A 24,078-nucleotide genomic window follows, 5' to 3' on the forward strand; every position below is an offset into this window, starting at 1 on the left:
CGAGACAAAATGCCCCAAAAATTGGAACAATTGTAAAGGGCCCACGACTTCTCACGTGACTCACGGACCAAAAACCCACATTTCCACTCCTCAATTCATCTTAAACCAAACCTAAACCCACTCAACTCAACCCTAAACCCATTCTCAGTCTACCAATTACCCAAGTCCATTCAACTCAACCCAAATCCATTCCTATTTAACCCACAACCTAAGCCCAACCCAACACTCTACCCAAACCAAAATCATTCAACCCACAATCCAACTCAATTCAACCCAACATCACAACTAATCACCACAATCATCAAGGTGGGACATATGTCACCACCTCAACTCACCTCCCTCATCCCCAACCTATCCCATCACCTTTTTTTTAAATATCTACCCACACCTCTAACCTACACCTCCCTCTTAACCTACCCTATCCATTCTTTCAAATTAAACACTTACAACCTATACCCCTCTAACCTACCCTATCCATTCTCTCAAATCAAACCTTTACAACCTACACCTCCCCTTAATCTACCTTCATCATTACCTACAAAACCCACATCTACAATATAAACCCACACCCCTCATTTCAAATCAAACACTCATCATCTCCCATCAACTCATCTCAACCCTTCATTTCCACTCATTTTAACATATGACATCATCTCCCATACCCTCCCAACATATCATCAACCACCCTCTTACGCCCCACATTTTCTTAAATCAAAACACCACTCCCCAAACACTCAACCCATCCATCACGCTCTTATACCCCATCTTCATCATTTATTATCCTTCACCTAATACTCAACCCAAATGGGTTGAAAGATCCAACCCATTTGGATTGTAAAACAGCCCATTTAACCTTCTTACACAAATACCCTCCAATCCCTTCTAATTTACCCCTACCTTTCTCTTAAATCTCTTACCATTTTACTATTTCTCCTAATTTCACCCAACTTTACCCTTAAAAACAACTCTCAAATCCTATAAAAGCCCCCTCATTCTCCACTCACAACCCCTAATGAAAAATCTAAGGTTTAAACCCTCAAGAGATTAAAATCACTCTCTCAAACCACCACTCAACACCCTACTCTCAACTCACCCTACTACCTTCACCCTTCTCCTCTCAACTCACCTTCATTTCCTTCAACTCTTAACTATCAACTTCTTCTCACACAAATTCAAGAAGGTCAAAGGGACTTATCAAAAAAAGTCAAAAAAAGTCAACAAAGAACAAGGTGGGTTTGGACTAAAGAACACCCCCTCCAACTCTCATTTTCTACTCATCCTTCTCTCTACACTTTTGCACACACCACAATGGTTTAAATCATCAAAGGACCCCCATTTTTCAATAAGGGTACCCTCAATGGTTTGAACCAATATTAAAGTCCCTCATGCTCGAAGGCATATATCAGATTTTTTGATTTTTTTTTTCATTTCATTTTATTTTATTTTACTTTCAAGAAGTGACTGAATCCGAGGTTACCACCAAACAGTGGATGGAATAGAGTGCCTAACACCTTCCCTACTCCATAAAATGGACTCCCTTACCTAGAGTCAAAGGTTGGACCATGTACCTTATCCATACAAGAGTCATCAAATGTCAAAACGACATATTTTTTGAAAAATGCAACCTGGGTGACCATTCACACCCTTTTATCAAAATTGAATGTTGGCGACAACAAAACTCCTCAAAGTGGATGATATATTCAAAAAATGAATAAATCACATGTCCATAGGAGTAATATAATTCTCATTATCACTGTACAACATTCTCCCACTTGAAGACTAGTTTCTTCTTTGTGAGAAAAACACTCCCATTGAATAGTGTTGCCCACTATCCCCAATGATCAAGTAACAATAAGCTTGAGAGAATTTTTAGACCATACAAATTTTTCCCCTAGAATATGCATAGTCAACATATCTACTATATTATCGCCGGTGTAAATTTTCTGCAAAATGATTCTTCCATCTTCGACTACATCATGAACAAAATGATATTGAACTTCGATGTGCTTAGTTCGTGCATGGTAAACAAGATTTCTTACTAAATACAATGCACTTTGATTGTCATAATGGATGACTATTTACTTTCGCTTGAAATCCAAGTTTTCTCGCAATCCCTTCAACCATATACATTCTTTAAATGCATATGTAACTAATATGTATTATGCTTCTGTAGTAGACAAGGCTGCCACAAATTATAATTTTGATTGCCAACTTACTACACCACCAGCTCAAGGGAAAACATAACCCTTGGTCGATCTCCTTTTATGTGGCGCCCCGCCGAACGCTAACACAAATCCCAATGCCAAATCTCAAGGTAGTAGGTGGCACCTTGAAATTTCAGCATGGCCTCCTCTGTATATGTTAGAATTCAACGGAACACAACACCTGATAAACAAAGTTATAACAAAACTTGTATATAAAGATGTAAATACAGGAATAACAGCGGAATACTAAATTACATCTAACATGTAAATAGATCAGAGTGCGGAAGTTTAGCGACATACATGCTTACCAAAAATTTAACCTCACTCTAACACAACCCTAACACTCAACTTCAAAATATGTATACATCTGGATGAAACTGACTACACAAAAAGGGTATGGCCCTAGTGCTCATTGGGTAACAAATTCTGACCATCGATCTGATCGACCAGGTACTCCTCACTTACCGACTCTGCGTCTACCTCCGTAGCTGCAAGTGCTGAAGTTAAAAAAAATAGGAAAGAAAGGGTGAGTAACAATGGTTACCCAGTAGGTCTACGAGTAATTCCTACTAATAATCCTCCCTAAACATGATCGAATAAAGCATACTGAACATTTTAACACATACAAGATTTTACAGAATAAAATACGATCAACTGGTACATATAACCAGGGATGAGCAACTAAACAGTTTTAAAGTTTCACATAGCATCAATCATCCATACTCATTATACATTTTCCATTTTATGCAAATACAATTGTTGACAACATTGAAATAATAGACATGCTTTTCAGTTTATAATTCGAAATATAATAATAGATACATCATACAAGTGGTGGAGTATTAGAATTAAAGAGTTGGAATTCACGACTGGATCGCTCCCAGTCGGGACATGATATTCCTCAATAACATTGTAGTTCCTAATTTTGTGGCTGGTCGTGTCTACCACGCTTGCGGGATAATTTATCCGGCTCAAGCTGGCCGTTTGACATGACCCTAAGCAATGGGTCTCTTTTCGATGTGTCAGAACGTTCGACTACTACTAGATTGTTAGTGATCACTGACCAATCATCTTCGTCTATGCCTATCAGGCGTGCATGTGATTTCCAAAATGACACTGCACTCGTATACGACCACTTTTACAATACATTTTCATTAGTAAAGATAAGAAAGAAATGAACCCGGATTCCAGTTGTGACTCCACTCTCATACGCGTCCCATACCACGTATGAATTTGGTAGTCCCTACCGTACATCCCAGGATAATGCACCCCTCTAGATGATGTGACGCACTATCCCTTCAAGCATTCACAAACACTTTAACAGTTTACACAATAGCTACATATATATATATATATATATATATATATATATATATATGATTTTTCGTTTAAACAAAAGAGAAATTAACAAAACAGGGTTGAGAATGGATATCCAGTTCCTACCATGCAACCGTGACCTTTCGACCTAAAAATAAATAACAGTACTCAGCGCACGCGCTAACATAATCGTAAATAAACATGCAACCCTTTCATTAATAACCTGGATATCCTTTCACCAACCTACTGTAGACACCCCATTTTTGCATCCGCCTGATTAATCAACTCGTCAACTTGATCGCAAGGATTCCCAATGATGGATGTGTATTCCATTGCTTTACTTTGTTACCAGATTTGTTTCAGAAATCCAGATGAGGTATCTCGAATTGATAAAACCTTAGAAACCACGCTACGCTAGGAAAATACGACCCCAGAAACATAGAAATTATCATCTTGCTGACCAAAAAGAAACTTCACGATAAAAATCACTAAAAATGACCAAATTACCAAAATACCCCTAACCTCAAAACAATCCTAGAGCCTACGTTATGATTAGGAAAATCCATTCAAACACATAAAATAACAAATCGGAACCAAATAAATCATTTCACCAATTTTAACAGAATTTGACAAAATTACGAAAATGCCCCTCATAAAGTTCACAATCATTTCACACAAAAAATTTCATAAATGACACAAACCAACATTCTCATTAAATTTCTTACGAAAAACGGATTCTAAAACATCCTGGAACATTAAAAACCGACTTAAAACGTGAAAAGTCCTCTCCGGGGGCAAAACGGTAATTTCACAATTTTCATAATTAAAAAATTCGAAATTAATAAATAAAATATTAAATAATTAAATTTAAACATTAATGAAATTAATTTAAAATTTTGAACCTAAAAAATCGATTAATCGGACTCTCAGGCAAAATTGTTGAGGGTTCGTGGGATATTTCTTTAAGGACCCCTCCATTTGGGGGTCCAAAGAATTAAAGATATAATAGAAGGGGGTTCTCCAAAAATCAAAGTAAATCAAGCAAGACTAAAGTCAAGATATTAAAAGTCAATCAAGTGAGACTGAAGTCAAAATTAAAGTCAATTAAGCAAGACTGAAGTCAAGATATTAAAAGTCAATCAATTAAGACTAAAGTCAAAACATTAAAAGTCAATCAAATAAGACCAAAAGTCATAATAGAGATCTAATTAAATAATAACTCTATCTAATAGAGTTCTAACTTAAAAACAATTTGAATTAAAACACAATTCTACCTAAAAAACAATTCTAATTAAAACACAATTCTACCTAAAACAAGTCAAATTAAAACACAACTCTAATTAAAAGATCTCTAATTAAACACTAACTCTATCCAAATCAACCCCTAAAAACATCTATAAATAGAGGTGCTCACACCCTATTTCGTATCAAATCATAAACCCTAAGAGAAGTAGGTCTAGAAGCTCCCCTAGCCCCCATAAACCCTAGTTTTGGAGTCCCAACTCCTTACCTAACATCCCCCCTTCAATTTTAATCTAGAAAACACCCAAAAGCCTTCTAAAAACACCCCCAAATCCGCAACGAACTTGAAGAGTTCAGATTCAAAAAAATAAGGAGATACCTTGCCTCGGAGATCCGAAGCCAAATTCGAAAACAGAACGAAGCAAGGGAGCACGGTACAAGGAGTTCTTTTTGTCAGATCTGAGGGAACCAAGTCCTTGCCATCGGAAAGGGAAACCTTTTATTTTTATTTATTTATTTTTTATCTAGGTTTTAGCAATGTAATTTACTTGGGAATTTAGTAGAGACCGGCTTTGGCCGGGCGGGGTTGGTGCCTGACACCTTCCAACCCCGTAACTTGATCCCCGAATTCAGTTTTTTTGGTTTTAGATTAGTTTTTATCCGTTTAGAGTCATTGATCGGTTCCTAGACCGTAATAACTAGGTGGCGACTCCCAAACCTCAAGGGTCAAAAGCGGATCCGCGCACCCCGCGGATAGAGGGCGTTTTCACCTACATACAACATACAATGTAAAATGTAGACATCACCCCTCGGGTGATTCTGACATTTTACCGTTCATTCCCTTTTCCCATTCTCTCGATATTCTCACTTTTCATTTTTTCAACTCAACCATCAATTTCTAATCTTTCAAAGTCATTCTTTTGGTCTTTTCATTGAAAACCATAAACGTTTATTAAAAAATAAGATCCCGGCGATGCACGAGACCAAAGCTATTAAAATTAAGAAAAATTGGTGAAAATTTGGCTAAGTGTCAGAAACTCAATTTTTCAAAGTTCTCGAAATTGAAAATGGATTTTTTGAAATGAAAGTCTCGATCATAAGATTCAATACCATATAATTTTTGAAATCTAATTCAAAGTAATACGAAAGTTATTACATTTTGAAAACTTGCCAAAAATGTCGAAATCTACGTTTTATTCTTGAAACCAAAATTTGGATTTTGATCCTTTGAGATTCGGATCTCGAAACCATTCCCATTGTTCCGAAATGGGGGGTAAAACCTTAATTTCATTAAAGAACTTAAAGTAAATGGACATTTACTTAATTGTTTTTAATGAAATAAAGGGTGAGAAATAGTGTATAGGCAATGGGGAAGTCAAGCCAAGAGTCAGAACACAATTCTGAAGAGAACTATTTCTATCGGTGGCTGAACCATAGTTCTGTCGGTGGAACCGACTAAACACTCATCGACAGGTGTCGGTGGGACCGATGGCATCCACTGACAAAATAAAATTTTCTCATGGTTCTAGGTTTCATCGGTGGTAGAAACCTCGTTCTGTCGGTGGGACCAACAGAATGCTTTCGGTAGGTGCTGGTGGCACCGACCCTTCCCGCCTACAGCCTAAACCTCACTCGCGATTTTTGGATTTTGTGATCTTTCTTTGGATCTTTGTTCCGTTCTTCAAACCCCTCAACCCACCCACGAATTCAACATTTAAAACATAAATAAAACACATCAAATTCTTATTTTCTAGCATGAATTTCAATTCAAACAAAAATTTCTACGATTTAAAACAAACATTAAGTTTTGTTAAATCAACCTAAATGCACATTTTCAAAAATCTAAAGTTACCAATAGGAATTGAAAGTCCCCTACCGTTGTGAACGCCAAGGGTATACGCTAGCACTACAAATCAAAGTTGGATTGCTCGAGAGTTGAGGTTGGGTTGACTTGGATGTAAGATGAACGAGGGTTTGCAAGGTATCCAACAACGACGTTCTCCATCTCCTCTATAACGAAAGGTAGACCTCACTCCTAACTCGATGAAGCCCTCGGATGGAATGTGTTGAGGTTTACTCGAACTACCCGACTGGTTTTGATGGAGGATGGGAAAAACGAACGAGAATGGACAACCAAAGATGGTGAAGTTGTAGCTCTCATCGTGGTCGACAACTTTGCCTTCTTCGTCGAGGTTCAACTCGGCTTCGTTTGAATTAGAACTTGACGAAAATGGGTCGAAACCCTTGGGTTGAAAGTGGCTGTCATTTTGGTTCTTTAGAGAAGATGAGTAATGAATGAAATAAAAGAAATCAGATTTCTTTCATAATAAATCTGAGGGCATACTTGTAATTTTCCCATCATTTCTAGTTTCGATCGTAACTTAACTATTCGGACTCGGAAATTGACAAGTGAGTATACCATTTCGAATAATTTTTCGTTATGGACCTAGCGGTGTCATCAAATCTTTTCGATTCTCTCTCTAATGAAATTTCACTATTTTGAATCCCACTTAATGTGAAATTCGAGGATTTTATAATTTTTTCATCCGAACTCGAATTCGAACTTGCTTACAGACTAATGTATATATTCCAATCTTTTTGAATCTAATGACGAAGTCGATTTTCTTTGAAATTGATCATAACAATATTCAAGTATTTTGCTTTAAATCTCTCCTTCGATATTTTCCTCCAAATCTCACCATTAAATTTTCTCGAGATATGAGTTGAAAATCCGGGGTGTTACATTTTATCTCGGTTGCCAACATTATCTAAATCGACAAAACTAACCAAGTTGAATTTTTTTACTTTCACCATAGGAAATCGAGGTTTCAACTATACCCTTCAAGTAAAGAAAGATCAATTTCATAGCATTCCAATGCTCTCTTCCCAGATTGACCATATAGCCACTAACAACTCCCATTACTTATGCAACATCGGGTCTAGTCATGGGTAGACCAAGATACTTTCACTTGTATGAGGATGAAATTGGAAAATTACAAATAATGAGAGGATTTTAGAAGATCAATTTCTATAAAAAAAATAAGAGGATTTAAAAGAATAATCTTTTGAAAAAAGAAGAAAGAATGATTCATTGGCTCCTTGCAACTCAAAACCCTCAGAGTGAAGAAGTAGATAAGATAAATTAAATACAAACCTTAACAATTAATCTCATTCCATTTCAATAAAAATAAAATTTAATTTGAAAAAACCCTCGAATTTTTTGAGTAAAGCCATCTTGACTTGATAAGTTTTAAAATTAAGATTTGTTGAAGCTCACAACAAAATAGTTAAAGAATGAAATTATTTTTCTTTTCCAATATTTTATATGTAAAAGATTAAGTATAGCCTTACTAATTAATTTAGTAAGATTTCAACTTGTAACATCCTAAAATATGATCTGATGCCACTATAGGACAAAATTTCATGAGCTTTAAAAAAACTTAAAAAAATGTTATTTTTTTCCATTAAATTTTAATTTTAAATTTGGGAGTTAAGTAGTCGTCAATTTTTAAAATCTTGAATCAAACCCCTTAATAAATATATATATATATATATATTTTTTTTTTTTTTTTTTTTTAATTGAGTTTTTTTTTTGGATCGATGCCATCCCTTTAGAGGGAGGACTTTTGAGATGGAACTCAAAGGTTGTGAATAAACCCATGAGTTCTTCAAGTGTCATTGTTTCTACATCTCGGTATTCCTCGATTGAGATGACTTTAGATGTGAACTTCTTGCATAGGGATCTAAGAATTTTAGTATAAATTCTACCCTGTGGGACAAACTCTCCTACACAAAACCGTGCATAAAATTCTTGGACAATTTCACTTTCCTACATCTTAATGTTTTCAAATTGAATTATGAGGAGTTGGAGTTTTGACTTTTTAACAATACTAATTCCTTCGTATGCGACCTCTAAGATTTTTCAAACTTGTTTGTCCGACATATACGTGGATATCCTTTGATATTTATCATCGAAGGTAACATTAGTTATAACATTAAGTGCTTTGAAGTTATAGCTACGATCAATCTTATCTTGTTCGGACCAATTCTATGATGGTTTAGGAACAATAATGGAGATACCATTAACTTATATGGTGTCAATAAGAGGTTCCCAACCTTCTTCTATCATGTTCCACACGTTTCTACTTAAGAAGTTGATTTATATCATCATTTAATTTTTTTAGAAGGCGTATTTAACACCATCGAACATGAGAGGTCAAGTAGAGTTCCATTTATCAGATTTAGATATGATTCAAAGTCAATAGGATCAACTCAAGGTTGTTAGACCTTTTTAGAGTAACCTATTTTGATACCAATTGAAATTACGGGCTTTGTACCGTGTCCAAACCTAAAAGGGGTTGAATGAGTAAAATAAAATTTATGTTTTAAACCACCCTAGGAAGTTAAATAAGGTTTCGATTATGCTACAAAGATGGAGATGCACAAGAGTAATTTAATTGGTGTTATAGCATAGCATACAACACATATTCATAAAGTAGACAATTTATCTAATGCTTGATGTGTATGCCATGGTATTCATGTAAAATCAGGCATAATGTATAATCGTAAAGAATACACGAGATTTATAATGGTTTGACAACTTGCCTACATCTACTATCAAGTACCCTACTCTTGGGTCTTAGGTTCCACTATCAAATAGAAGTTTATGATTCACCTTGAAATCTTACACGAAATTTTTTATACCTAGGACAAATTCTAAACCTTAAGTTCGAGATAACGACATTCTCTCACAATGAAAATTTTCTGTTGGTTGAATCTCTAATCCATTTTGTTCAAATAAGGTAGCACCTCATTCAAACTCTAAATTTTATTATTTAGAAAACTTAAAATCTTGTTCTCTTGGGTAGGGCCCTTAACTCTTCTCAAAAGCTTGATTTTAGGATAGAAGTAAGAACCTCTATCTTTTAAAGAAGGACAAATTAACAAAACAAATACTCACAAGGACTAGACTCAATAAATCAATTTATCAAAAATAGCGCTTGAGTTCACATCTTGAAGGAGTTATCTTCATCTCGATATGTTCCTTGCTTCAAATGGATGCTCTAAGCTTATTGGGATTCACCAATGTGTGCATAAGCAATGATGTTGGATGAAGTGGTTCAACATTGAAAAGGCTTGGGTTGAATGACTTTCAACTAAATGTAAAGTCTATTCAAATTAGAGAAAACATAGAGGGAATGGAAGAAGAGTGGGTTTTCTCTAAAGATGGAATCTCATCAGAAATGAGTCAAAGAACTCATTTTAAAGGTCATTTTTGAGTTCTCAACGGCTATATCAGTGAACCTGATTTTTAAAACCTTACTACCGGTTCTATTTGGTAGTTTCTGCCGGTGTTACCGATTTTAGTGAACAGTGCCACTGGATTAATTACAAAAATGCCATTGGGGGGTATTTTGGTTATAATTTTCAAATAGTGGCTTCGTTTTACATGCTATTTGGGGAATTGATAGATCTTACTATGTAGAGTATCTCCAAACTTTTGTCAAGGGGTGGTCCATGATAAAAATGGGTGAAATAACCAAAATACCCTTTTTTCCTTTTTTGGTCAAATCGAGTTTTTAGGACGTTCAATGTCAAAACGGTTCAAAAGTGTGCTAGATTTTATCCATATAATATCACCAAAAAATCACCCAAGGACAGAAGATGGTCTTAGGGTAGTCAAATCTCTAATGTCCTCTCTATAACCATTTTCAATTTCCTAAAAATTCGATGAGAAAATGGGTCAAGGAAAAAGTTTTCTTAATCACTACGGGTCGACCTATCAATCATCTAAGTATTGGAAAATGATCTTAAGTGGTCTTATTACCTTTTAGGCTTTGTGTACACACATTAAAGCTTTTTGTTAAAACACGTACGGTTGAGCAGTTTTACTGGAGTCTTCATATGTTTTCAATGGTAAATTGATCCGGTACTCAATATATGTCTCGGGATTGAGAAAATATGGAATTAGGATGTGGCATTAGAATGCCAATTTAGTAATCCATTTGTATTGACTTAGCTTTAGTAAGATTTGAAATGTTATTAAGTTAGGAAAATATGTTTCTCTATAAAAATATAAGAAGTTTATAGAGTAGACTTCTCTATTGTATTTATAAAAAAAAAACTTGCCACTTTATTAAATTTATTACACATCAAACCTTAAGAGTGGGACCCACATAATGGTAAATGTTTAAGTGCCTATATTACCCTAAGTTTAATGTATTCTCTATAAAAACATGATCGGGATATAATAGTATTTAATAAAAAAAATTAAGGGTATTATAATAGCGTCATCCTAAAACCCAATCAAAACGTCAAGTATAGTAATATTTATTAGGTAGTTATTACATTCAAATCAAATAAACTATTCTAAATTTGAATCCAAAGACATTAAACAACCAAATAATAACTAAACAAAATTATGCCTTCTGAATATTCTATATATCTAGTGTCTGTAAAATCCCGAATTTTCAATTTGTATCTCGAAGAAAAATATATAGTGGGATTTTGAGAAAATCTTGAAAGTAGGACTTAGGGGCAAAACTTTAGAATGTTTCTGATCATTTTTAATGAAATCCAACCTTATTATTGGATTCAAAATGAACAAAAAATATATTTTAACTTGTAAGCACGCTCAAATGCGAGTCCAAACATAAAAGTTACAAAATCTTCGATTATCGAGTTGGACCAGACTAAAATAGTGATTTTTTACTAGAGCAAGAATTATTAAGATTTGATTATACCATTGGATTCGTAATGAAAAATTATTGAACATGGACTAGTTATTTATTATTATTGGAGCACAAGAAGTTTAATTATCATCAAAAATGAAAATGACGTCAATTTTAGGGGTCACTTCAAGCTAAAAATGTAAAATTTTGTTAGAAATAGAATTTGTAGAAATTGATTACACCATTAGATCCAGAATGAAAAATTAGACGAAATAAAATATTCATTTATCACTTTTGGAATCAGGATGGTTAAGCTATCGTCGATCAAAATAATATACAAAATACCAATTTCATCCCAAGATATATATATAAATAATTTTTTTTAATTTTTTCACTATTCACCTTTGTTTTAAACAACCCAAAATTAGCCAACCCATTTTTTTTTTTTTAAATTAAATTTTTTCTTCGATTTTCAACCTCAAATTCGTTTAAAACCGCCAGTCGTTGACGACCGACGCAGAAGGGAAAAATGTCTATAGCCTCGACATTTATAAACCTACCCAAGATCTCGTCGTTTCATCTTCTCTTTTGTCCTGTATCATCAAAAATCAATCGTATTCATATACGGGGATTTCGAAACTTCGACCTCGGATTTCATCTGTTTCGGGGTCAAACCGTCTTCCGTCGTAAAAGTGAGAAAGGACGACGGAGTTGAAATCTTTAAAAACATCGAACAAGAAAATTAGTCACCTCGAATTTTGATCTGTCTCGATTTTCACTCCAACTGCCTTGATTTTCATGCACGTGTTTCAATTTCGTCGTCTATAGATTGTAAAGAACTCTCAATTTCTATTAGTAATCGTAGATTATGAAAATTGCATTTATGATTTTATTAAAATTTTGTGGTGAGTTTTCAAAAATATAGAATTCAATTGATTATTTCAAATTTACGCCAGAACTTGTATATTTGATATGTTTAATTGTATTTTATAACAAATTATACGTGGATAGGATATTTCAAAGGATTATTTCCTTCAGTTGGATCTTGTGCACCGCTCAGACCCCGTTTTGATATAAGTTTTGTACTTTTTCAATGTTATTGATAAAAATGAATTTCATAATTAGAAAAATGTGTAATAATCAATTAACTCAAATTGAGTTGATGAATATCAGAAAGTAGATATTTTGTTTGAAAGATTGAACATGGTAAAAATTGAAAAAAATGGAAAAATGGTATGAAACGGTAAAATATCAGAGTCACACCCGAGGGTGATGCATGCATTTTACATTGTTGTGTTATGTATAAGTTTGTAAACGGATATCGAGGGATAATGTTACTGGTTGCATGTTTATTTACTTTCTGTTAACGCGATGCACTGTTTACTTTTCCATTCTGTTATTTATTTTAGACTGGGTGACCACACTTGCATAGTAGGAAATTGGATATCCATTCTCAATCTTGTATTGTTAATTTCACTTTTATTTTTTAAATGAAAATAATATATATATATATAGGGAAATGTTCAGCAACAAACATTTTGACAAACATTTTGGCAAAACATTTTTCAAAACATGAGTTAGAGGTTTTGGAATGGGCTGATTTTTGGTGAGGATGATCTATACAGTAAGGAGATCATCATCTCCAAAAATCAGCTCATTCCAAAACTTCTAACCTCATCAAAAATGATTTACAAAAAATGGACGGTCAACGATTTTTCAACTTGTAAACTGGGGCTAGAAGTTTTGGAATGGGCTGATTTTTGGTGAGGATGATCTCCTCACCGTAGAGATCATCCTCACCAAAAATTAGCCCATTCCAACACCTCTAACCCCATGTTTAGAAAAAAGTTTTGCCAAAATGTTTGTCAAAATGTTTGTTGCTGAACGGGACCCATATATATATATATATATTGTGAGTTGTTAAAGAGTTAATGAATGCTTATATATATATATTATGAGTTGTTAAAGAGTTAATGAATGCCTGAAGGGATAGTGCGTCATATCATCTAGAGTGGTGTACTATCTTGGGATGTATGGTAGGAACCACCAAGCTCATACGTGGTATGGGACACGTATGAGAGTGGAGTTACAACTGGAATTCGGATTTATTCCTCTCTATATTTACTAGTAAACTTGTAATGTAAAGGTTGTCGTATACAAATGGTTTGTATATTTGGAAATCATATGTATACCTGATAAGCATAAACGAAGATGATTAGTTTGTGATCACTAACAATCTATAATAGTCGAATATTCTGACACATCGAAAAGTGACTCATTGCTTACGGTCATGTCAAACGGTCAGCCTAAGCAGGATAAATGATTCCACAAGTGTGGTAAACAACGACCAGCCACAAAATCAGGAACTACTACTTTATTATGAAACATCATGTCCTGATTGGGAGCGATCTAGTCGTGAATCCCAACACTCTAATTCTAATACTCCATCATTCTGTATTATGTATCTGTTGTCTTATTTTGATATATAAAATGAAATGCATGTTTAATGTTTTCATTTGATCAATTAGATTTGTATAAAAAGATAATGTTATAGTGAGTAATGATGATTGATGTAATGTAAGTTTTAAAATGTTTAGTTGCTCATCCCTGGCTATATGTACTAGTTAATCGTAGTTTCTTCTGTAAAACTTTGATATTTTAAAATAATTCAGTATGTTTATTCCAAAATGCGGAACCTTCTTCAAAGGTTTTCGAGTCTTTCACCCAAGACTTTAAGTCTTGAGTTGTTTAATTTATCATTTCAAAATATGTTCACGATTATACAGTTTCACATTTATCTTCTAAAAAAACATTCCATTCAGTTTCAACATAAATATTATAATGACAATTAAAGATTTATCACTAAAATTTATCAGGCATGTATATATTACATTATTCATCAATAGACACATAAGAAATATATAATCATGTTATATACTTAATTTTTATTTACTGTGTATATATAAATAAAAATGTCGTGAGAACCTACCTTAATTAATGTTGAAATCCATAAATGAAATCCAATTTCTTCTTCGTTTTATGTAACTTCTCAATTTTCTACGCCAAATAATTATATAGATACAAATTACATGACTACTAATGTCTCTCATCTCAAAGAACTTATTTTCTTTAAAAAAAAATACAAACATAAAACAATGCAACATTCAAGAACAAGAAAAAAAAAACTAACATGAGAGTGTTGCATTGCAAACTAACTTCATTGAATGCTAAATTTCACTTAAATTTTTTGATATTTTTCATGTAAAAGGAACTTCCATATCTTTTAAACGATATATTAATTTTCTCAAACGGACAATTAACGAAGCTTCAAAAAAATTTACAAGTCAGCAATATTATGTTGTCTCGAAAAATGAAAATATGCGAAATAGACATGCATTGCAATACTATTTCTCTACATTAAAATATTTTATTATATTTTTTTGATACTTTTACTATAAATATGACTTCTTAATCTTTCAAATGATATGTAGGTCATAAAAAATGGATAAGTAAAGAGTCTTTGATAGATTTTACAAATTAACTTCACAAATCTACCTTGAGTGATGAGAACATAGATTCTTCAAAATGATGGTTTTTTATCTTTTTTTTTACAATAAAAGAATAGATTTTTGGTTTAAAACTCAAATGCATAAAAATCTACGACTATTAAGAAGATCTAGATGCAAAGAAAACTATGACTAGAAAGGTCTAAAAGTTTCCTACCTCAGATCGAAGGCTAAAAACTCCACAAAGAATGCGAGAGGTCGAGTTGGGTCGAAGGTATTGTATCGTATGTTGTCAAAAATCTTAACCTTTTTTTCTCCTCGAAGGTTCCAATTTTTTTATCATTTTTCTCTTCTATGCTGATGTCTAGCGGATACTCAAAATAAATTAAACTTATGTTGAAGATGAATGAAAGTTTGGATTTTTCTAGGGTTTTGTTTTAGAAGAATAGAATGTGGGGAGTAGAGCATTAATTCTGAAATTTTGGTGGATTTTAGCATTTATAGTATTAAAAAGACATAATGGTTATTATTTAATTTAATTTATTTTAATTAAAAAGTCTATGTCCCGAACTCCAATTTTTGCGATCTTATAGTTTATTTCAATTAATTGTTGTATGGATCTAATGGTTTAATCGGTTTCAACTTAAAAAAAAAAAAAAAAAATTCTATTTGTTGACCTACTAATTTTCTCGAGATATGTGTTTAAAAATCTAGGGTGTTACACGTAGAACAACTCCCACGCATCTTCCAAATACTACAGTAAAATAGGGCTATAGCGACGGCCGTGACCGTCGCTATAGGGGAAAATACCGTCGCAAAACACATGTAGCGACGGCCAGGGAGGCCGTCGTTAGTCGTCGCTAATAGTCCCATCGCTATATGTTATATCGATGGCCAACTATTCACAAACGTCGTTATATACATGACTTATACCGACAGCCGCTATTGGCCGTCGCTATAGGGTATCGTTTTTAAAAAAAAATTTACTCTTTAGCTGCACTTTTGGCCGTCGCTGTAGAGGTTTCTGAAGAAAAATTTTTTTTAATTACACCAGCCCCCTCGTGTATTGTAGAATATTGGAGATAGCCTTACGTTTTGAAATTCATGACCATGACCCCAATTATCAATATGAAAAGACCCAAATGCGCACTCTACTAGAGCTCATTGTGTTATTATTACACAGATTATGATACAAGCTGAGCTACTAATTTTACTTTTATATTATAAAAATGAATGGACATGGAGTAATTATAACTAATTAGTTGCCTTTGCTGAGGTCTTGATAGGATATGAAGCATCCGTGGCTATACCACATATTCCCTCTTCATCGACTATGCCGCGCTGCATTCTTATGTAACCGTCCCCATGAGTTCTTCACTATCCAATACTTGATCGTCACCCCATGATCTAGTTCTTTGCCACAATCTCCCATGAATACGCCATGTGATCATAGTCTAGTCAATTCATGCATATAAATTAAATTCAAAAGATTGAGGCCATACCCTCTTGAGCTAAATTTTTAGGCTGTTTAGATAAATGGGCCAAGATTGGTCTTTAGAATTAACAACAAAAAGGTCAGACTCTGACCCTTATTGGATGGGCTAGAGTGGCCTTACATCTAGTCCAAACCTTGGCCCATTAACACCCTTAGATAGGCTAAAATGATACAAATCAAACCAATATACCAAGACATTAATGCTATAATGGTGTAGAAATTACACCACTGTGATAATTTTATAGATAGTTAAAGAGAGCTTCTATTGCCACACAACTTTTGCTAACACCACCCTAAATATGTGTTAGTCATTGGTGATTTACACATGAATGATTATTTGTGACGTTAAAACGCCTTAAGCCATTTGAGTTGGCTGAGTTTCTAATGGGTCTGACCTGTTAATCACTTCCTGTTGATTCCTAAGGAAATTCACATCGGCTAGAGTCAATGGACTCAAAGGGATATTCACACGCTTCAACCACCAATTGATGTCCCAATGATCACAAACATGAAAAAAAAAATGCAAATACTGACAAAACCATAACTATAGAACTACAAAAACCCTTGAAGAAGTTTTCAAATTTTAAAACCCACTCCCCTTCCTTGGTTTGAAGATACATGTAAGTGTAATAAAGATGATTAAATCTAGGTATGGCAAAACAAAACAATAATAAAAGAAAAACATAGAGAATAGATCTCATCACACTATCAAACAAATAAATAATTAATAATTAAAAAAATTCTCTCTTATCAGTACGTACTATCAGACAGTAATACCTTATAATCATATTTCGAAAATGACTGATGAGGCCATAACTGCAAATGTATGTTGTATGTAATGGTATGGGAACCATTATAGGGGTTGAACACACATGCTTAACACCTGCACACACACAAAGCTTTGGATCATGTTCATATTTATTAAGCATGTTAGTCATACCAGTGAAATTCTAAGTTTGCTTCTATTATTCCACGTAAATAAATGAATACGAAAAAGGTTTGGCCAGAATAACAACCTCAATGACACAATGAACAATTGGAATGGGACGTCCCTGAAACAAAATAAGTTGAAGAAAAGATATGTTAGCAATTTTTCACATTTTCAACTTGTTAGATACCGTAGACAAGGATCTTCCCTACTTCATACTTGTTATCATTACTAGCACAGCCATCCACATACATCTACCTCAAATACAATTTTTCAAATGTATTACGCATGCACATGTATTGGAAGGGATATGTAATTGAAAGATTCAAGAGAGAGAAACAAAAGGAAGTGAGAAGTGTTTTTAGCAACATGTGGCAACAAAGCTGTGAAACACGACATGAACCTGCGGTGGCATATATTGGTAGTTCACCCAGCCAACTGGAGGCCAAAACTGCAATTACACCACATTAGTTTAAGTATGTCTACTATTTAGTTATTTTTTATCTGATTTTTTTTTGTTGACAAATTGCATTAATTTCTTTTCAATATAAGACATATATTGGCAGTCTTATTAAACTTTATTCCCAACTAAATGACCTTTCTACATGACCAAAGTTTATTGATATTAAGAAGCACGACTTGCAACTAAAAGAGTATAATATGTATAAAACAGTCCTATTTCCTCCATAATAACACATAAAATTATTATTATTATAGGTAGCAAGGAACTTCAAGTACTTTACCTCTACAGGCAGACTGGCTGGGAATAGATTAATGGGACGTAACATATATAAGCAACTAATTGAATACAGATCTTCGATTTTAATACAGAAGTAAAAGTTGTGTGATGAGTTCAAAATAAGTAGAAATGTCTTTATTGTTTCAGAGTATGGCAAAAATGGCCAAGCAATAAATGAAACACTAGAATGGTTTTTGGCACCAAAGGAGTTAGATACAGAATGCCAATGCTTGTATGCTTATTCTTGGGTTTGAAACTTGTTGATTGGAAAACATAAAAAATTTGTAGCGTAAGGAGCCATAAGAGGCGGAACAATACCTGCGAGACAGTACCAGCTGTCACACATATGGATTGAAGAACTCCTCAGGATGATTTTCTTGCTCATATGTGAACCGTAATTGAGTAAACATCTGCTCGGATTCAATATTTCCAAAATACAAGTTAAAGGCACGTTATTTTTCATGAAAATAATTTTTCCCAAAAAATAATTGAACTACAATTTCTAATGCCAAATAGACCAATAACATTTTACCTTCATCCTTTCACCTCGCCAAGATCGGCGATTGATGATTATGATTTGGAGGACTTCCTCCACAGACCATTCAACATCCATTATCTAGGCATCCATGCGGCTATTGAAAAAATCTAATACCTAAAAAGAAGGAAGGTCATAAAACTATGTTCCCCTCGAGAACATGGTAGAACAGAGACATCAAGCACTTGTACTCAGCTTAGGAAAACTATTAACCTGTAGTTTCTTTCTATGGAAGGTAATAACAATTCAAAAGGCAAAGAAAACTAAGCACTCGAAGCGTACATTGTAGATTTTCCTTACGATCTAGCAAATGGGGACCCCACCTTTCTTCCCTTTCAGTGAAAATAGGGCATAAATTAAAAAAAAAAAAAAAAAAAAAAAAAAAAAAAAAGAAAAAAAGAAGATGAAAGTTTTGGGCAGAAGATTTACCTATAAATATAATTTACCATGATACCTCTGCTTTGACGAAGGCCTTTTTTTGATTTATCAGCCATCCAATTTAATCTCTCAATCATCTATTTCATGATCAGAAAAAAGTAAGTGTTAGAAGATGAGTTCAACTTGACAAGTTTAATTCAAGAAAAGCACAAAAGATCTTCCGACGTCCTAAATGCAACAGCTTGGGAAACGAAAAAGACCTAGTACATTATTGACCTCATCATATAGAAGAAGAATCACATATATGTGTTAATTGGAATTTAATGGTTTTCAAGAAAGAACATGAGAATTGCTCAAATGTAAAGGTTTCAAATCAATAACTAGTAATAACTATTACCACACATGGTTTTTGACAAAAGATTGGCCATAATAATTTTTTACCTCGCATGTTCTGCATAAAAATGCGAATACAACTGGAAAACATGCAGGAATAAATATTCTTTCAAATGAGAAAAAATAAATATTATAACATTTTTTTATAAGACAGAGTATACATTTTGAATTTTCAAACGTTAAATAGATTCATATTTTCAAATATTAGACAAATCACATTAAGAATAGGGATACTTGAGCAAAAGAAGCTGAAAAACTTGTTGTCAAGTACATATGCTATGGGGACAATTCCTAGAAAGGTGAGGAAAGCCAAGATTCTATGAATCCATCAGATTTAAAGAACTGAATGCAGATCATCTGTGGCTTGTTGACACAATATATGAGCTAGGGTCCAAAGCATGTGAGGCTAGATGTGTTCTCAAGTGACTACATTTCTATAGCGGTGGAGAAACAGAAAACGAAAGAGCGCCAAACTCTTATGATTTTGAACATAATGCGAGAATTATGAGTTCATTGAATGAATAAACACCCCAGATAATTCCCCAAGCCATGGACCATACATATTGTGTTTCTACACAAAGACCTTGAATGATCATGATTAATTATCATGTAAAAGATAAAAATAAAAACTTAGACAAATAACACTAAAGTACTGAACGATTAACAATTAATCCCAAATCTACCATGTGACCTTCACCAGCAACAACACAACACTATGATCATAGAATATTAGTGACAATATGTAACTGACCTTAACATAATGTCTCAATCAGCCTTAAAACAAACAATAGGACCACTTAATGGTAAAAGAACATAAAATATTATTAACCATGCTAAGTGGTTTTGTTACTAGAAAGCTAAGTGCAAAGTGAAATAGATTTAAAGGAAACTCAATTCATTTCCTTCGATAGCTGGAACTAATATTATAGGAACTTCTTAGATCAAATATACAAGGACAATTAGAATAGAAAGAGTCATCAAATAGACATACCTTTGAAGGATCAAATCCAAATCAACTCATTTGCATCATCTGTTGTGTATTATCAGTGGCTGCATTAGCAAATGCATATGAGAATCTATAACATCCAAAGATTGTGATAAAAAAAATTTAATATAAAAAAAGATAAATGCAAAGATACTATATAACATAGTTGCAAAGCCCAGTTCACACATCTATGCTCATGTCTTATAGTTTGTGAAAAAATAACATTATAATAATTTCCAATACTCACGATGGCGTATACATGGGTTTTCCAGCCTCAAGACGTACCATAACACAATTCTCCATAGAAGTGAGAAGCGGCATACTCTTTATTTCAGAATAGCCCTGCACAACCCACAGTAAGTTTGGTAACCCAATCCATTATGAGATTAAATAAATTGCAAACTTGCACATAGCAAAGCATTAAAGGGACTTACAGCTGCCTTAGTAAGAAAAATATTCCAATGACAAAAATAGAAAAGCATAGTGGGGGCACTTGCCCCCACAAGAATTTTCAAAGTATATCGATTAGTGAACCATTGCAACAGATTTTAGCGGGGGTTAAAAAAACTTGCCACTATTGCCCCCACAAATTTTTTTTCCACTCTTAGTTGCCCCCACAACTATTTTTTTTCACTCTTAGTTGTCCCCCATAAAAAAATTTTACCCTTGGTTGCTCGCACATGAGCAAAATCCTGGCTCTGCCCCTGATAAGGTGCATTTACCTTGAATTCAATAGTATTGGGAAGTTGAATAACCTTAGCAGCCAATTTTTTTGTTCTAAAGGACACAAATGCATAGACTTTGTTCTCTCTTAAGTCTTTTCCTTTCATTATCTTGACCTATAATTTGAAACATATGAACAGAATCCCTTTTTACATAGGAGACACAAACAACGTATTATCAGAAAGTCATATAACTTAACTCGGTCTCAATAGTTGCAAGGGATTACCAATCACAATAGTTTCAAGACATCAATCTAGCAATGACCTTAAGATGGCATCCATATTGAGTTCCAAAAATAGAGTGTATAAATACAATTGTTATTCTACTATAAAAAAAATTAAATTAGTGTCATCTATTTAAGAGCTTGTAGACCTTGATGTGCTCACAATGATAGATGAGAAATTCTATTAGAAATGATGCAATTTTTTAACAGAATAGAATTAGCTCCCAAACCATCAGAGTTTCCTAGATTAAGGTTCAACTAAACTGAAAATTTCCCTAGATTATATGGGCATAAAAGGAAGCTAAACATGAAGCAGTTAAGAAAAATAACATCATAGCTACCTTAACCTTTTCAAGTTGACAATGGATCTTGAGAATATTGAAAGACAAAACACTACAAATGAATGCTTAGAGTTAAACTGATTTAAACACAAAAAGGTGAATGCATCATGAATAAAGTGCCTTTTTCTCTTACTACTACTGAGTCTATCATTGGGTCCACATCAGAAATTGAATCCCAATCTCATATGTAACAAAATAACCAGGCATTTCTCTAGAAGGAATAAATGTCAACATTTAGTGGCAGTTAAATTGTTATAGATGCGTAGGGGTTTTTTTTTCTTGTTGAATACATGTTGGCAATATGCTAGTAAGTGTCAAAACATAGCTCAATTGGTTGACATATTGCCAATAAACAAATTTTGATTCCTATTGAGTTGTTGTTGCTAGTTTCTAGTTGCTACTATCCCCACCCACCATAGTTGCTGCTGCTGCAACTATCTTGAAAAGCCTAGTGCCTACCCATGTCACTTGCATATATAATTTTAGGTCCCACCCATTGATCAAAGAATGGAAAAATGAGCAAATCAAATGGATATACCTTTGATTCATCATTCAAGTTCTGAGCTTAGGTTGTGCTACTTCTATTCTAGCCCATTACAGAAGGGATAATCAAAACCATATTGACTTTAATTGGAGGGGAAATTGAACTGTCAAAACAGACAGATTAACATTTATTAAATAGCATTAACAAATGGTACAAATCAAAACCATATTCAAAAAATGGATAAGAAAATGATCATAATGGTACCAAAGCTCACTGTTTATCTCTCGATCAGCGATTTCAAAGGTAATTTTTTTTTTTTTTACTTACTTGGTTAATCCAATTGGAGATTTTCACAGAAGACTCAATCAAGAGAGAGAGAGAGAGAGAGGCAAGCAAGAGTCCAGACCGATTGAAATAAATGATTATACCGAAATCAAGGTTTAATTCTTAAAAAAAAAAAAAATCAAAGTGAATCCATAAATCTAAGTATTTTAAACTGAAATTAAACCATAAACTCACCTGAAATCTGATTTCGCCCAAAATGTGATTGAGACCAGAGTTGAAGTACCAAAATATCAAGCAATAAAAGCTTTAAAAACTTGATTGTCGATGCGGAAACTCAACTGAGTTGATCTCCTCTTGATATTAAAAACCTAGAAAATGAAATCTAGGGTTTAGGGATCGATTGCTACACCGTAATCAAAAGTACCAGTTTCTTTGATTAAAATCTTAGCTATAAAACAAGAAATTAGGGTTTTGGTTTGAAAATGAACTAAAAATAGAATCAAAACTATAGAAATTAGGATTTTGGTTTGGAATCGAACCAAAAATTGAACCAACACTAAAGAAATAAGGATTTTGATCTGAAATTGAACCAAAACTAGACCATCGAACCTGATTAAAGTTTCGATATCAGATTGAAAACTTATTACCAAAGCCACTGAAGATTATACAGAAAGATAAAATTTGAGAGCTCAAACTCACAGATCTGAAGAAATTAAGAAAAAAATCAAAATTACTGAGTGAGACCGATAGCTCAAACCCTAGAATAGTTCAAGAGTGGAAAAACAAAACAAACCTAACGAACGACGCTATGGATCCAGCATGAACATGTTGAGTCGAGAGAGAGAAAGAGAGAGCTTGTTTATTTAATGAAAGATGAATACAAAGGGAATTCGAGAAACATAACAGATCGAAGAGAGAGAGAGAGAGGACTAGAAGAGGGTTTGCTGACCCGTGAGGAGAGTGAGGCTGAGAGAGAGAGAGAGAGAGAGAGAGAGAGAGAGAGAGAGAGAGAGAGAGAGAGAGCTATTGGGAGTGGGAGTGGGAGTGACAGGGTATTTCAATAACGACTTAAGTTTTGGGTGCAAGTAAATGGTTTATAGCCACAGATTCTAATTAACCGTCGTTACAAGTCGTTGCTATAGATCATTTTTCCTGTAGTGAAAATCTCTTCAATTTCCTTCAATTATTGTTTTGGAGTGCAGAATCCACTAAAGGGGTCTCCAACGTAATCTTCCAAAGCTTCTTCCATCTTGAAATTTCAAGTTTTCAAACACCAGAATGGAAGATATGTACAACTACTCCGTTTTTTGGCTCCAATTTTTTTCAAACTGTTGGGTAGGATTTTCAACCTTTGAATTTTATCATGGATCATGCTTAAAAGAGATTTTTTTTATATTATACTTTTCTGAATCTGAGTTTATACAGAAATTTAGAAGCATGTGGTATTGGATTTGCAAATATGATAATCCATGTGGGCCAACAAACTTAATAAGATTAGAAATCTTACTAAGTCAGGCTAGTAAGTTTTATAAGTTAAGGTTGGTTAAATAACAAACTTGAGAAATTGCAACAGATAGGTCTATTCGATAATCTCTCTAAAAATGTTTTTGGGGGGCCACACATGTCTAC

The 24,078-nt window shown here is 33.7% G+C and overlaps 2 long non-coding RNA genes across 9 annotated transcripts; both read right to left on the minus strand.

Annotated features, from left to right (window-relative positions):
* Positions 1-16,999: 16,999 nt before the first annotated feature.
* On the minus strand, positions 17,000-19,169 carry LOC147394104 (uncharacterized). 5 transcript variants are annotated; one of them, XR_015181880.1, is made up of 5 exons: positions 19,067-19,088; positions 18,851-18,969; positions 18,635-18,754; positions 17,452-18,512; positions 17,000-17,318 (listed from the first exon to the last, which is right to left on the minus strand). It is a non-coding gene; the product is annotated as an uncharacterized LOC147394104 (long non-coding RNA). The 5 variants fall into 5 exon arrangements; XR_015181881.1 differs by having other exon boundaries at positions 17,002-17,318; positions 18,920-18,969; positions 19,067-19,081; XR_015181879.1 differs by having other exon boundaries at positions 18,635-18,969; positions 19,067-19,084.
* Positions 19,170-20,236: 1,067 nt separating this feature from the next.
* Positions 20,237-23,467, minus strand: LOC147394105 (uncharacterized). 4 transcript variants are annotated; one of them, XR_015181470.1, is made up of 5 exons: positions 22,684-23,467; positions 22,492-22,610; positions 22,219-22,327; positions 20,641-20,735; positions 20,237-20,458 (listed from the first exon to the last, which is right to left on the minus strand). It is a non-coding gene; the product is annotated as an uncharacterized LOC147394105 (long non-coding RNA). The 4 variants fall into 4 exon arrangements; XR_015181471.1 differs by lacking the exons at positions 22,219-22,327; positions 22,492-22,610 and having other exon boundaries at positions 22,684-22,817; positions 23,243-23,467; XR_015181472.1 differs by lacking the exon at positions 22,492-22,610.
* Positions 23,468-24,078: the final 611 nt, after the last annotated feature.

The sequence above is a fragment of the Akebia trifoliata genome, chromosome 9 (genome assembly GCF_017979445.1).
Source record: "Akebia trifoliata isolate Shusen 1 chromosome 9, ASM1797944v1, whole genome shotgun sequence".
Lineage (NCBI taxonomy): Eukaryota > Viridiplantae > Streptophyta > Magnoliopsida > Ranunculales > Lardizabalaceae > Akebia > Akebia trifoliata.